The sequence below is a fragment of the Anabrus simplex genome, chromosome 1 (assembly GCF_040414725.1).
Source record: "Anabrus simplex isolate iqAnaSimp1 chromosome 1, ASM4041472v1, whole genome shotgun sequence".
NCBI classification, from domain to species: domain Eukaryota; kingdom Metazoa; phylum Arthropoda; class Insecta; order Orthoptera; family Tettigoniidae; genus Anabrus; species Anabrus simplex.
The window spans coordinates 487,565,546-487,581,394 of record NC_090265.1 but is presented as its reverse complement, the minus strand read 5'-3'; positions in this window follow the sequence as shown (position 1 = coordinate 487,581,394).

The window sequence follows — 15,849 nt, the reverse complement described above, 5'->3', positions numbered from 1 at the left end:
ATAGGCTGAGACAAATTGACATGACGACTTCTCATCCCACGAGTAGGTTAATACGTAGTATGGGAAATGAAGAGTCAATCAATGTAATAGCCCATGAGAATTACGAAATTAACAAACGAAGAGGACAAAGAGACGTGGCTAGGAACCAGGAGATGGATGAAAGAAAAGAGATGAGAGGATACCAACGTCAAAGAGATCAAGAATATCGACGGACATATCAGATGGATGGAAGATATGTGCCATATGACAGGCAAAGTAACAGATATACAAGAAACAGAAATATGATCCGAAGAAGGAATTATTACGGAGGAAGAGGTGGACGGAACTTCAGAGAAAGGGAGTTCGGAAATAGAAGATATGCCCAGGAGCAGAAAGAAGACTTGAGAAATCAAGAAAAATGGAAGCAAGCGATTAAAGACAAGGAGATTGGTGGAGATATCGAGGGCGCAGAGAGTTTAGAGCTCCAACAATATAAAAATTCGGAAGCAGGGAAACGTCATCTTAACCCGAATACACAGAATTTCAATACAGGGTTACACGTTCCTGAGAAAAGAAAAACGACAATTTTGAATTAGATCATGAGAGAAATGGTAATAGAGGAGAGAAAACGGATAACAAAATTATAAGTTGGATCCATAACGCAGCAAATATCAAGTATTATTACCGGGAAAATCAGGAACAATCCTTAAATAATATACCGGAGATATGCGGAAAGGAAGGATGCATTAATTCAGAATGTCAAACAGATGGAGAAGAGGAGACTGTTAAAAAGAAATACATAGAGTAATTGCAAAGTCAACAGTTATGAAATGAAGTACGGAGAAGGAAGTTGAGTAACGTAAAGGTCCATTTATTATACGAATGGAAGCATAGTATAAATATTGTGACCAACATATTTAAAAAAATAAGTGGGAGGAGAAAATGTACCATTACGTTACGATTGACGTCAGTTTACATGAATATACATCGGAAGAAAAATGGCGCAGATCAGCTTCAAGCGTTAAGAATGCACGGAATAACTTTTTGTGACAAGTTGACCGCAATTAGGAGGCAGTGCCTGGCGAGATGGAAAGGAAACTCTATGAGAAATGAACCAATATACGTAAAAAAAATTGAAAAACGGTCTATTATTATCTACTTTGGCAAGAAGAGTTTTCGTCGTAAACGGACTGTGAATTGCGATTACTTGACCAGAAGATTAGCTGACATAATCAATATAACCATAATAGGAGCCATACCAAGGAAGAATCCAGAAACAAACCACTGGAAAATACATAAAAACGGCAGGGAAAGACGCATAAAAGATTTCAAATACTGTACGGAAGAAGAGGTGTTGGGATACGGCATTCGTAAATAAGGCCTACACTGACTTAATAAACGGCCAAATTTTCATCAAATTATACGTATTGCCCATTGATAAGATTTAAAGAACATTATTCAGACAACATAAAAAAGACCAAGGAAGAGCCAGTTTATGAAAATAAAAATTGAATCTGAGCAGTATCTTTAGAGGAAAAGAAATATATATACAATTAGAGAAAGTACTTGGAAAAGCTTTATATACTGAAAATTAAGATGTATTCTATCAATTTAATATTGTCTTTTCGTTGCATGGAAATTGGACACGAAATGGAGCTAGCCTAAAGCGATGGAGGGAGGCTGACCAGATCATCGTAAGCTCAAGCCTGAAGACCTAGAGATCCAGCATGACGTGATCCAGTGCAAGGCTAAGCGTTCCGAGAAGCCGTGACGAGCAAGAAGAAAGCAGAGTCGGACATAACATGGCCAGAGATAAGTAACGTTCTAGTAAATTTAACTATAAAGTATTTCATTTGGTGTAGTATAATTGTAGGAATGCTGAAGTGCCAAAGATATGACCTGTTTGTGCCATTGTGTGAATTCTAAGGCATATGCCGGAGAAAATAACCACAGATATGTATTATTTATGTGTAGTAATATACTGCCGTGCTCATAAGTTTGATATGAGGTTAATGTGAGCAGTATCGGGAAGAGAATTGATGTTTTTGAACCTATATGCTTACGAGAACGTCATATATTAAACTAGGCAAGGCTAAGATAGTGAAGTGCAGTACAATAATAATAAACCTAGGCTACCCAATGACCAGATTGAATAACTAGGCCAATATCGTCTACATTTACGATGAGTTGAAATAAACAGTAGCAGCTTGCGGTGTTTTGAGTAGATATTTAAGTAAAAGGAATGTTTTTACTGCGACGTGGTAGACATTACGTGGAATCTGAGTAGAGATATTGTTGTATGCGGAGGAATCGCAGTAATTAAATGCATAAATGATAATATGTTGTTGGAGATTTGAGATGTTGAATAGGTATTGTGTAAGTAAATGATTGATGGAAATAGGTGCGAATTTATTCTTAGCTACAGTTATGTTGCGATTGAAAATGAGGCAAGCAGTGAAATTAAGGCCTAGATACGTGAATATATTAAGTGAAGCAGTGAGATTAAATGGTCTATTGGTCGAACTTATATGGAATATGGAGATAGATGGATCGTAATTTACACGTATTTGAAGTGTATATAGAATAGAGATATAGTCGCCTAGTAATATATTCGTCTCATATAATGAATATATAGCAGTGGAGCACGCGTTAACCTGAAAATGGTAAAATTAGTAGGCAGTAGAAGGAGTAATTTTAATTGAAAATACACATAATAATTAATCGGTCGGTACGATTCTGACAGGTCATGACGGTTGAAGAACATGGCGATGGCATTCGTAAATGAAGATATTTAATTTTATTTTTGGCACACATTTTTAATATATATAGGATGTTGGAATTTATATTTATGGTTAGGATTAATTTCTTTTAGATACTTAAAATGGCATTTTGAAGCCATCATTGGAAAGAGTTACTTATCTCATGCCATAAACAAGTCAATACGCAAATTCCCAAACCAATTCCAAAGAGTAGTGCAAATAGACCTAAAGGAAAGAAAGACCACTCCCTCCTTTAATAAAGAGTAAATCCTAGTTGTCCCCATATTGAAATAAAATGATGAAGTGTGGTCACGCAACAAAATAATAATTGCCCAGATAAATTAAAGATACCTGCCCAATTTTAATTATGTCAATTCGTCAATTTTAGTTGTCAAGAAAAATAATATGTGATTTTTTTGATTTACTTTCCTCTATTACCAAAGATGATCATTATTTTGTTAATTATAATATTGGCATGCTAATAAATTAGTTTTAAGTTTATTCTAGCGTTTATTTTCAAAGGTAGAGATAGGAAGATTAGTTGTAAGGATACATTTAGGCTGATATTTCGGAGTCATGATATTTAAAGGCTTATATTAATTCTACGGTAGGATTTCGGAGTAAATGAGTAACACATTGAACTATACACCCTCTTCAACGGAACTTGCGAAGGTAAATAGTATTGTTGAATATATATAGATGTTTTTACCCTGAGATATTGACTTAATATGGACATGCAACCACCGCGTTTGATTGGTATATCCATCCCCGATTTCGCATAGTTAATTAGCAACATGTAAGTGGAAATATTGCACGGGCAACATCATATTAAATTAGTACTACAACTTGAGGTGAAGTATGAGGAAGTACAGCGCCATGGTGATACCTATATTTTTATCAGTCCAACCTGGACCTTGGTAAGAATTAGGACTACGAGGCCACCAATAGGTTGCATTAAATTTGTTGCCCATACATGGGGCAAAGTGTAGAGAAAAACACTGTTGCCGCAGGTTGCATTAAAGTTGACGAGAAGCGTAAGCTTCTTGATGGATCCGTACTGATCAAGACGTCGACAGGTGAACAGTCAAGACGGCTAATTAAAGCCAAATTGTTCGGGAAGGTTGAACATTCCATCAAGACGCACCAATCCCTGAACTACTGCAAAGGAGTTATCTTTCACAGGGCTTTCGTAAGGCTTCCGATGATGGTATGATCAGTAATCTTGCACGTCGGAATGTTACCGACGTGGAGATGTTAAAGTGGCGCGTCGGTGATAATCTGGACGATAGAGGCGCTTTCATCTTGACCTTCGACGCCCAAACGAATAAGGGTAATAATATACCGTCTTAATGTACGTTCATATACTCCAGATCCAATGAAGTCTTATGAATTTCAAAAATTTGGCCGCACCTCATTGCGATGTCAAGGCTTGACGACCAGCAGAATGTGTAAAACATGTTAGCATGCTGGTGATGACTGCGTCGACTGCCCAGTTCCGCATGCTCCAGTCTCCGAGGACTGTCCGACATTCAAGTGCTAGAAGAAGATCAAGGAGATTATAACTGTGGGTATGTTATCTTATCCAGATGCCCAAAGAACGTTCAAGTCCATGGCTGCTCCGGAGTTCTCCGCCTTCTCTGCTGAAAGGGTCGCGAATGTGCGGGTCTCACCAGAGAGCTTTGTAGAGAATAACAACATGTAAAATGCATCGAAACGTCCCAACCACCAACAAGCAGCCGTATTTAAGAAACCTGGATCCCAAGACGGTATCAGTACCTCCAGTGATACCAACAAGTGCATTATTGCCTAAATTTCTTTGGAACGCTCGGCCGGTAAGAAATCCCCCATCAGAGCAGGGTGAAGGACTCCCCCAACCAGAGCTGTAAAATCGTCCATCCCTCCTACCGAAGCCCAGAACAAAAATAAAATGGGGAAGCCCCAGTGCTCCCTTAAGTTGGAGAAGCCTTCTCCAACCTGATCGGTGGTCCGAATAAGACCGGAAAAAATATCTGCCGGCTCTCCTCAAAAGAAGACTAAAATGGCGGGCAAGAGCGAGACGCCCTGTAATCCTCTTGTTCGATCCTTTTCTGGAGAACCCAGTTCTGCAAGGAAGAAAGCCCACGGTTACAAATCAGAGAATTCGCCATCTACGGAGTGTTCAGTCATTGCGTCTCCCTCATCTGGAAAGACAATGGAGATTGAACCACACATTATCGTGAATGGTAACGACGTCAACAATGACACCGACAAAGACGGCGGGAAAAAGGACAGTAGTAGGCGGAGATGTGGACAAGCAATTGTCCTAATTTCGCAGCGCTACCTATCCACACAATGGCACTACTGCAGTAGAATTGTAATAGGTACACTCGTCACCTAGCTCAGCTACGTCAACTGATATCCGTCTCTGTGGCCTACATAGTCTGTCTGAAGGAATCTCGTTTGAGATTTGGAAACAACACGACTATGAGAGGACATAGTATCTATTCTTAAGACAGAATAGCTGTGGATAGCGCGGCGACTGGGGGCGTTTGTAACATAGTTCGCTCCAACATCTTCAGTGACGGAGTGCCGCTCCGTACTTAGCTGGATACAGTTGCAGTTTGAGCTCTGTTTCCAGTAATGACAACGTGTACTTTCCATCGGACTACGATATTCGAATGCCTAAACTCCAGTATCTTATTGCTCAGTTACCTCCACTTTTCTCTCTATGGGAGACGTGAACTCCAGTAATAGCCCCGTCTTACTGCATTAGAGGAAGTATTTTTGAGCGACTGATCGACTAGTTCGATCTTTGCGTGCTCAACATAGGAACCGGCATATTTCAGCAGCGCACATAGCATATTCTCACACCTGGATGTCACTTTGTACAGCCGTGCGATAATTTCCCTCTTACGGTGGCAAGAACACGATGACATCTGTGGCAGTGACTACTTCCCGTTAGCTCTCACGCTCTTGAATCGAAGACAGCCCGAGGTACCCAAGCGCTGTTACTTCTGCGCAAACTGGCTAGAATTTGGCATGTTAAGAAGCTCCAGCGACACAAAATTGTAAACACTTACGACCATTATCAATGATTACCGTTCTTATATTTTTACAAGGTGCTTTACGTCGCACCGACATAGATAGTTCTTACGGCGACGATGGGATAGAAAAGGGCTAGGAGTGGATAGAAAGCTGCCGTGGCCGTAATTAAGGTACAGTCCCATCATTTGTCTGGTGTAAAAATAAGAAAACACTGAAAACCATCTTCAGGGCTGTCCACAGTGGGGTTCGAACCCACTATTCCCGAATGCAAGCTCACAGCTGCGCGCCCCTAATCGCACGGCCAACTCGCTGGGTCTTATTGTTCTTATTACGTTAGATTAAATAATTTTATATTGACGTGAAATGAAGATTCGACTTAGAGACGTCTGACAGTACTAAGAAGATTTTACCTACTTAGCCATTATTAATATTAAATTGTGAACAATGATATACTCAATCTTATTAACTTGTTGGTTTTGCTAAACCTCGTGTAGCTCTGTGAAACAATTACTATTTGAGCATTCACTGTACGTGATGTCCAGTCCTATGAGAACGCCAGGGAATTCTAAAGCCAGGCCAGCTACCTCAATAACAAGTACAAAACTTGGTCCGGGAGGAAATGGAGAAATGATGGCGCGGACGTGGAAATTGGATTGAAGAGAAGTGATTGGAGAGCGCGTGGAAGCTCCTATAAGAAGTCGAAATGTGTAGCAATCAAGTAATGACCGACAGGAACACGTATTGATTTTGATTTAAGTGTTCTTCTCAGCAGAACAGTGTCTGAAACGCTTCTCGCTTCACTGCAGTAATGTCAACTTAGCGAAAATTACACTACACTTTATTAAAAGTACGTAACATCAACGGAGTTCGGCTCCATGGCTAAGTGGTTAGCGTGCTGGCCTTTGGTCACAGGGGTCCCGGATTCGACTCCTGGAACGGTTGGGAATTTTAACCATCATTCGTTAATTCCCCTGGCACGGGGACTGGGTGTATATGCCGTCTTCATCATGATATCATCCTCATCACGACGCGCAGGTCGCCTACGGATGTCAAATCGAAAGACCTGCATCAGGCCTCTCCGGAGGCTACACGGTATTTCATGACATCAACAAGGAACCGCATCTTCATATTTCTTAGATAGCGGTGTGGGTAAATTGCGTTAAAATTGGAGGAGGGTGCTCAAGATTATTATTATTATTATTATTATTATTGCAGCCTTCGTGGCACAGGCGGCAGCGCGTCAATCTCTCACCGCCGGGTTCCGTGGTTCAAATCCCGGTCATTCCATGTGAGATTTGTGCTGGACAAAGCGGAGGCGGGACAGGTTTGTCTCCGGCTACTCCGGTTTTCCCTGTCATCTTTCATTCCAGAAACATTGTCCACTATCATTTTATTTCATCTGTCAGTCATTAATCATTGGCCCAGAGGAGTGCGACAGGCTTCTTTTTTTTTGCTAGTTGCTTTACGTCGCACCGACACAGATAGGTCTTATGGCGACGATGGGACAGGAAAGGGCTAGAAATGGGAAGGAAGCGGCCGTGGCCTTAATTAAGGTATAGCCCCAGCATTTGCCTGGTGTGAAAATGGGAAACCACGGAAAACCATCTTCAGGGCTGCCGACAGTGGGGTTCGAACCTACTATCTCCCGAATACTGGATACTGGCCGCACTTAAGCGACTGCAGCTATCGAGCTCGGTGCGACAGGCTTCGGCAAGCGGCACGATTTCTATACTCGCCGCTAGATGGGGCTTCATTCATTCCATCCCTGACCCGGTCACTGACTGGATAACAGGTTGTAGGTTTTTTATTATTATTATTATTATTATTATTATTATTATTATTATTAGTTACGATTAGGCCTGGTAGGGACCACATGTGAATTTCTATTCATCGTTCCTTGCTGTTTCGTCTTCCGTTCTTTCCACAGCTGAACCTGGATAAAGCATCATTGCACTATGCTGTATTCTTCGCTCCTCAGACCACTTTGGACCGGGTATCCTTTCCATTCTTCTCTGGAATCCTTCCATTCTTAATACTTTTCCTGAAACAGTATTTATTTCCATAATTTATTCTTGTCATATTTTATTTCCTTTTAATTACTGCTTGACTTCTTGTATCCAGCTCATTGTTGCCCTTTCCTCTCAAACATACTTGAATATTTGTTTTGTCTATAGATAAGTTCAAACAATAATAATATTCTTATTATTGTTTTTGTTATGCTTTCTATATTTTTGTATATTTCTTCATTACTTTTTATTTTCCATTGTTCTGCTGTTGGATTTGTCGTAAGATTTTTCTCATGGCTCTTCTTTCTAGTACTTCCAGCGTGTCTTCTACAGCAAAATTTTCTAAACCATTTTCTAGAATTAATTCTCCCAGGTATTTGAATTTCTTTACTTTCTCTATTCGACCAATATGTGTTGTCAAAAACTTTGGAGCGTTTCTTCACTTTGTAATATTTGATTTTTCTACAGAGATTCTGAAACAGGTTTTGTTGACTATTTCCTCCAAGAAATAGATTGGTCACAGGGTCCCGGGTTCGATTCCCGGCAGAGTCTGGAATTTTAACCATCATTGGTTAATTTCGCTGCCACGGGGGCTGGGCGTATGTGTTCTCTTCATCATCATTTCGTCCTCATCACGACGCGCAGGTCGCCTACGGGAGTCAAATCGAAATACCTGCACCTAGCGAGCCGCACATATCTTCGGACACTCCCGGCACTAAAAGCCATACGCCATTTCATTTCATTTTACCAGCCGCCGGAAAGTGCTCGCGTGATGTCGAAATTGATATCCAAGCAGCCTAAATGGTATCATATAAAAAGTCTGCATAGTAGCTGAGGCCATATTATTATTATGATTATTATTATTATTATTATTATTATTATTATTATTATTATTATTATTATTGTACCGGGAGGTACACCCCAACATCGCGCATTCAAAATAAGTGCCTTAATGAACTACTACAACAGGAACTTAGAACTTTAATCAGAGGATGTCACCACCGTAATATTAAGTAATTTTGTTATTGTGCAGTTTCCTAAACTGAGTGAATTTCTCCTTGTTTTGTTTGCCATTCATCAAGAAGTTTGGACATTCTTCCACTACCCAAAAACTGTGATCATGCACCCTCGTGCAAGGTGTAAGAACTTATAACTAAAATAAGTTTTGTATTTCTAGGTTGTCCCTAACTGATCTATGTTCATATATTTTTGGGTTGGCGAAACTTCCTTTGCTTTCCGCCAGTTTTGAATTTAGCCGATCAATAATTTCTCTAATTAATGTTTAACCCATCACAGGCTTCTTGTTCGATTTTGATGGTAACTTTTGAATTCACCAATAAAATTGAGAGGGTGTGGCTGGTTTAGTCTCGAATGATCTCGAACCTTCCCGGAGGGTTTATAAACGACGGCTTTTCGCGTTTCTTGGCCAATTGATCGCCGTCTTTTGAGTGTGTGTGTTTATGCAGGAGGCGAGCGGCCTCTTCGTCGGCAGCTGGAACATCTACAAGGTAATGGCCACGTAACTTAATTCTTTCTTGCTACCTCCGCAATTTAATTCCGAGGGGAAGGTCCAAATCTTTACTATGTAACCTAACTTTTCTAAATTGTAAATTTTCTTTTGGCTAATGTAAAAATTTCATAAAATATTTAATTGTAAATTGGGGATAGAGAGTGAGTTACCCTCTCGAGCTCCCCTTCATCTTGGTTTGAGGTAGCTACGTTTTCGCAACTTTTCTTTTCTGTAATGCATTAAAGTTATTTTCATCCGCGCCACCTCAGTAGTGTGGGAATAGCCCCTGTTTCATCGGCCGAGAGCCCTGTAGATTTTGATTTTTCATTATCTGTGACTGCAGTGTACGCCTCCATTCTGGTTGTGTTCGGGCCGTTTATTTAACCTGTTCTTTTTTCACAAAGGCCCTGTAAGTTGGGTACTAGATACCCCTGTGTAAAATTATTCTCTATTTGTAAATTGTGGCTTGAGAGGCCATAGATTGTAAATTTTATGTTGCCTTGAGTAGGCCGTAAGAAACTGAGAGCCTGTTAGCTCTTTTTCAAAGTTTTATAACTGTAAAGTGTGCCTCTGGGAGGATAGATATTGTGATTTAGGGAGCAAGTGCTCTTGAATTAGGGGATTTCTGTCCTTAACTAAATAATTCCTCTTCCATTTTTGAAATTGTAAAACTAGGGGCTTGAAGCCCAGAATTTGTAAAGAATCACTTATTTGGACTTTCTCAGTTTGGTTTCAAGATTACTTTTGTACCTGACATGTTGTTATTTGTTAAGACGTTGTGTTTTTAAACAAAAATATAACCTTCAGTTCAAGTTTTAAATTTATTTTCGAATCATAGATAGACCCACTCACCCCGGCACTTTCTTTAACCTCTTTCTGCTCTACGGGTAACCCCGTAATAATAATAATAATAATAATAATAATAATAATAATAATAATAAAGTAATATAATAATAAAATTAAATATATATAATAAAATTATTATTATTATTATTATTATTATTATTATTATTATTGCTACTGAATGCCTCCGAATGTCAGGAAAGCTGGGACTAAGAGAAGCCGAGAAAGTTGAGAGGAAGTTCCTCCACAAGGTAAATGGGTCCAAAAATCGTGAATGGCCAGTACAGATTACGAGGCAGGGGAGAAATATACCAGGAAAGCGAAACATTGAGTCAGTGAGAAAAAGAAGACTCAAATTTTATGGACGTCTGTTTAGAATGACTGAAACGATGCTGACAAAATAGATTTTTGAAACACTTTACAGTAGAACTAAAGGTTACGACAAATGGTTCAGGGAAGCAAGGGGGATCTTGAAAAATATGAATGAAATCGGGAAGATATCCTAAACCGAACGAAATGTAGATTAGTGATCGACAGCTTCCGAGGTTTCCATGCGGAAGAGAAACTGAATAGGGGTTAAACAGAGAAAATAAGTCAGGCTGCTAGAGAGGGTATGAACAGAGAAAATAAGTCAGGCTGCTAGAGAGGGGATGAACAGAGAAAAGAAGGCAGGCTGCTAGAGAGGGGATGAACAGAGAAAAGAAGGCAGGCTACTAGAGAGGGGATGAACAGAGGAAAGAAGGCAGGCTGCTAGAGGGGGGATGAACAGAGAAAAGAAGGCAGGCTACTAGAGAGGGGATGAACAGAGGAAAGAAGGCAGGCTACTAGAGAGGGGATGAACAGAGGAAAGAAGGCAGGCTGCTAGAGGGGGGATGAACAGAGGAAAGAAGGCAGGCTACTAGAGAGGGGATGAACAGAGGAAAGAAGGCAGGCTGCTAGAGGGGGGATGAACAGAGAAAAGAAGGCAGGCTGCTAGAGGGGGGATGAACAGAGAAAAGAAGGCAGGCTGCTAGAGATGGGATGAACAGAGGAAAGAAGGCAGGCTGCTAGAGAGGGGATGAACAGAGAAAAGAAGGCAGGCTACTAGAGAGGGGATGAACAGAGAAAAGAAGGCAGGCTGCTAGAGAGGGGATGAACAGAGAAAAGAAGGCAGGCTACTAGAGAGGGGATGAACAGAGGAAAGAAGGCAGGCTGCTAGAGGGGGGATGAACAGAGAAAAGAAGGCAGGCTACTAGAGAGGGGATGAACAGAGGAAAGAAGGCAGGCTGCTAGAGGGGGGATGAACAGAGAAAAGAAGGCAGGCTGCTAGAGGGGGATGAACAGAGAAAAGAAGGCAGGCTGCTAGAGATGGGAAGAACAGAAAAAAGAAGGCAGGCTGCTAGAGAGGGGATGAACAGAGAAAAGAAGGCAGGCTGCTAGAGAGGGGATGAAGAGAGAAAAGCAGGCAGGCTGCTACAGAGGGGATTAACAGAGAAAAGCAAGCAGGCTGCTACAGAGGGAATGAACAGAGAAAATAAGGCAGGCTGCTAGAGAAAGAATGCAAAGATTTTAGGGTGCAAAAAAGTCTTCCCGTAATATGTGACTGCTGCTTATCGGGGTCTCAAATGGCCGTAAACGAATTTATTATTATTATTATTATTATTATTATTATTATTATTATTATTATTATGCCACGTAGATGATATTTTCTCTGTGGTTATCGCCAGTCCGTAATAATTTCGAATATCATGTTATATTCATAACTTACATCGTGCACAATGGAACTAATTTCCCATTTCACCCGTGTCTCTGTAGGTACCTAAATCAAAATACTGCTCTATTACATGACGACACGTTCGCTAATTTATCAGAAGTTTAACATGCTGCTTGAGTATGCAGTCACATCAAAATGTATAACTCAGCACAATACAAGCTCGTATATTTTACCAGTCCTCACACAAGTTAGAAAACTCAAAGCACTGTGCCAAATCAGTGATGCAAGTAAACAGCTGATTATTCTAATTGGTGAGATAAAATGGAGAGCTGTACCCGAGGGTGATCACGTTCGTTACACACGAGGTTAGGATCTGTAGCAGCAGTAATTGAATAAATAACCGGGGTTTGGGGGTGGAAAGAGAGGGCGGGGGATGCGGATTAATAAAACAAGCAAGTAATAGATAACAAACTAATTAACTCCAGCAGATAAGATAATGAATGCATAATGAAGCACCACAGCTAGCTACTAGTTCGTAATAGCAAAATCTATACGTGTGCTACGGTGTGTAGTGAAATCGCTCCCCAGGGGCAAGCGCTTAGTGTCGACAATATTCCTGCAGGGATCTCTACCTGTGTGTAGTACACAACCGCCAACATATCTCCGTACTTCAGCTTCAGCTATCTTGCAAACCCATGGGCAGTGAGGTGATCTCCTTTAAAAGGCCAAATACCTAAATAAGGACGAAGGAATGGAGAGGGGCAGGGAAAGGAAGAATGGTAAGAGGAAGGAAAGAAAGTAACGTCCCAAGGTAGGGGGAAGTGAGGAACGAAAGGGGAAAAAGGGGAGGGAATAATCGAAAGGGAGGAAGAAACAAAGGAGAAGGAGGAAAGAAAGGAAGAAAGGAAGGAGGAAGGAAAGGAAGAAAGGAAGGAAAGGAATTTTGTTTCCTTGCAGTAGTTGTCTAGTTATATATATCTGCTCGGATGATCCCTCTATTGTCATTTAAATCATTGTCAGCCACGTGGTTAACAGTCTGCCCCTTACATGGAGGGCCCGGATTTCATTCCTGTCTGGGCCGATGACCTTCGATGTTAGGCCCCTTAAAACAACAAGCATCAGCATCATCATCATCATTCCTGTCTAATCTCAGGACTTAAATTCTGGAGTGGGGGTCTTAAGTTTAGGAGCTGTGTGACCTGAGAAACAGTGGACCGGGTCGTGATAACTATGGAATACAGCTGACGTCATCGTCATTATCTGGCTGAGCAGCAAATGTCTTGGTTGTGCTCTATATGGCAGAATTTTATTTGTTACTTTATGCATCAACACTTTATACGAGACCCTCCGTGGCTCAGACGGCAGCGCGTCGGCCTCTCACCGCTGGATACCGTGGTTCAAATCCCGGTCATTCCATGTGAGATTTGTGCTGGACAAAGCGGAGGTGGGACAGGTTTTTCTCCGGGTACTCTGGTTTTCCCTGTCATGTTTCATTCCAGCAACACTCTCCATTCTCATTTCATAGCATCTATCATTCATTAATATATCACTTTGGGAGTGGCGACCCCATCGTAATAACAGCCTATATCTGATTCATTCATTACATCCCTGACCCGGTCAAAGACTGGAAAACAGATTGTAGGGTTTTTTTTCACTTTATACGAATAAGGAAAAATATGGTGTTGAGCTTGTGAATCTATTCGCTTTCTGCAAAGACGTCAGGACTATATATACAGTGGCGGACGTAAGTATTCTACAGCATGATATCGACATGAAATTACTACTTGTCTTATGTACACAATTCAGATCGCTAAAACATAAACAGCCGGGCTGAGTGGCTCAGACGGTTAAGGCGCTGGCCTTCTGACCCCAACTTGGCAGGTTCGATCCTGGCTCAGTCCGGTGGTATTTGAAGGTGCTCAAATACGTCAGCCTCGTGTCGGTAGATTTACTGGCACGTAAAAGAACTCCTACGGGACTAAATTCCGGCAACTCGGCGTCTCCGAAAACCGTAAAAGAGTAGTTAGAGGGACGTAAAACAAATAACATTATTATTATTATTATTATTAAAACATAAACGCAGATGCTACAAATAAACATCGTAAAGGACACAAGAGGAGTAAAAGGAAAAGGTTTGGAAATAAAAGCGAAGTACGTCATTAATCTGGATTAACCCACCTGGTTTGTCCTTCAACTGTACAGGCAGTGAATATGTCGCCCAGCAGTTGTTGACTACACACCGATGAGCAGTACACAATACCGGTACACAGTACATGCAAGCACAGAAATGGTGTCCCGATGTAAACAATCAACACTGCCCCACTCCAGTACAGAAAAGGAGGAGAGCGAGTGGAGGGGTAGTGTCGAAGGCCACTCCAGTACCGAAAAGGATGGGAGGGAGTGAACTGGTAGTGCTGAAGGCACAGTGTGTGTATTGCTATACACCCACCACTGTGCCCATTTCGATCACAACAGTCTTGTAGCGGGCTGTCTACCTGCAGCAATGCGTCAAGCGTGGAGGTAGGGGTATACCATGCTTTGTTTATACCGGGACACCATTTCTGTGCTCGCGTGTACAAACTGGTATTGTAATCCGAATGGGGTGCAAGACCAAATAAACTACGGTTGCTGTGGGAGAGATCATGGTATGGCTACATAATCAAAACAAATCTCATTCTGAAATCGCAAATATAGTATGTAGAAGCCGTGCTACTGCCCAAAGTGTCATACAACGATTTAAAACAAACATAAGCCTTGTAAACAGAAAAAGATCAGGCCGATCATACTAACTGACGACTCGAGAAAGGATAGTAGTGAAAACAGTCATGAAGAATCCGACGATGAGTGCGAAGGAAATTAAAGCCCATGTAGAAGAATATTATGGTAAACAAGCCACAAGTAGAACCATCAGAAGAATACATCATCGCGCGGAGGAAAAAGCTAGGGTCCCCAGGAAGAAACCATACATTAGTAAGAAAAAGCAAGTAGCCAGATTGCAGTTTGCCAATGAGTATGTAGGAAAATATTTTAGAACCGAGTTTTATTTAGTGACGGAAACACATTTAATATATTTCACAACGATGGACGGGTGTTCGTCTGCAGAAAGCCTAATTCTGTATTCTATATGTTTTTAAGTCGAGATGTTAACAAACAGATGTTCATTGCTTAAATACGTTCTCTTGTATAATTAAATCCAATAACATATTGTTTCCATATTATAAACCTATCCGTATGAATTCTTATATCCCGTGCTGTATGGGAGGTTGAATTCCACATGCTTGGTTCTTTCTCGATAAAATGTATCTAATTAAGCGAAGTTATGTTTTAATTTTGGTTTAAGTAACCATATTAACAACATCTACTGTATTAATTATGACTGTCGAACGTGTGTAATCTTTATTCATAATATACATTAATTTGCTCATTTCAAATTTCCAATTACTATGTGAAATTTTGACTGTCGAAGACAGGGTTATATGCTAGTCAGAGATATATACAACGCAAAAAAGTTCGGAATGTTTATTTTATCACAGAGACACTCAACCTGGAAATGTAAAGTTTTAGTAACTCACGTGACTTTCTTCTAATATCTAATGCAAATCAACAGTAGTAATGAAAAGGTTCCAATTTGTGTTTGTTTGTTTTTAAGTGAAGGTTTTTTCTTCTTAATTTTGCCTTAGAACAGTGTATGGCTTCCTCTGGCATGGCATTGTTGAGGTCTCTTACACGCTGGAGCATGCTTGCGATCAGTACATTGACGTTATCTTGCGCAAAAATGTCTCACTGCATCTCTGCAACTCTGCATCTCTGCATCTCTGCATCTCTGCAACTCTGCTTCTCTGCAACTCTGCATCTCTGCAACTTAAATTAGATCTAGGAGTGGATGTAGAGCTTGTGGACTATCAAAAGCAGCCGTGTTCAACCTGTCTCATGCATGTTAAACGCAGTTGATTCCGGTGAATTAGCTGGTCAATTCATATGGTTAATACCCGCCTCTCTCATGAAGTTCTACACTGATGCACCTCGACGAGGGCG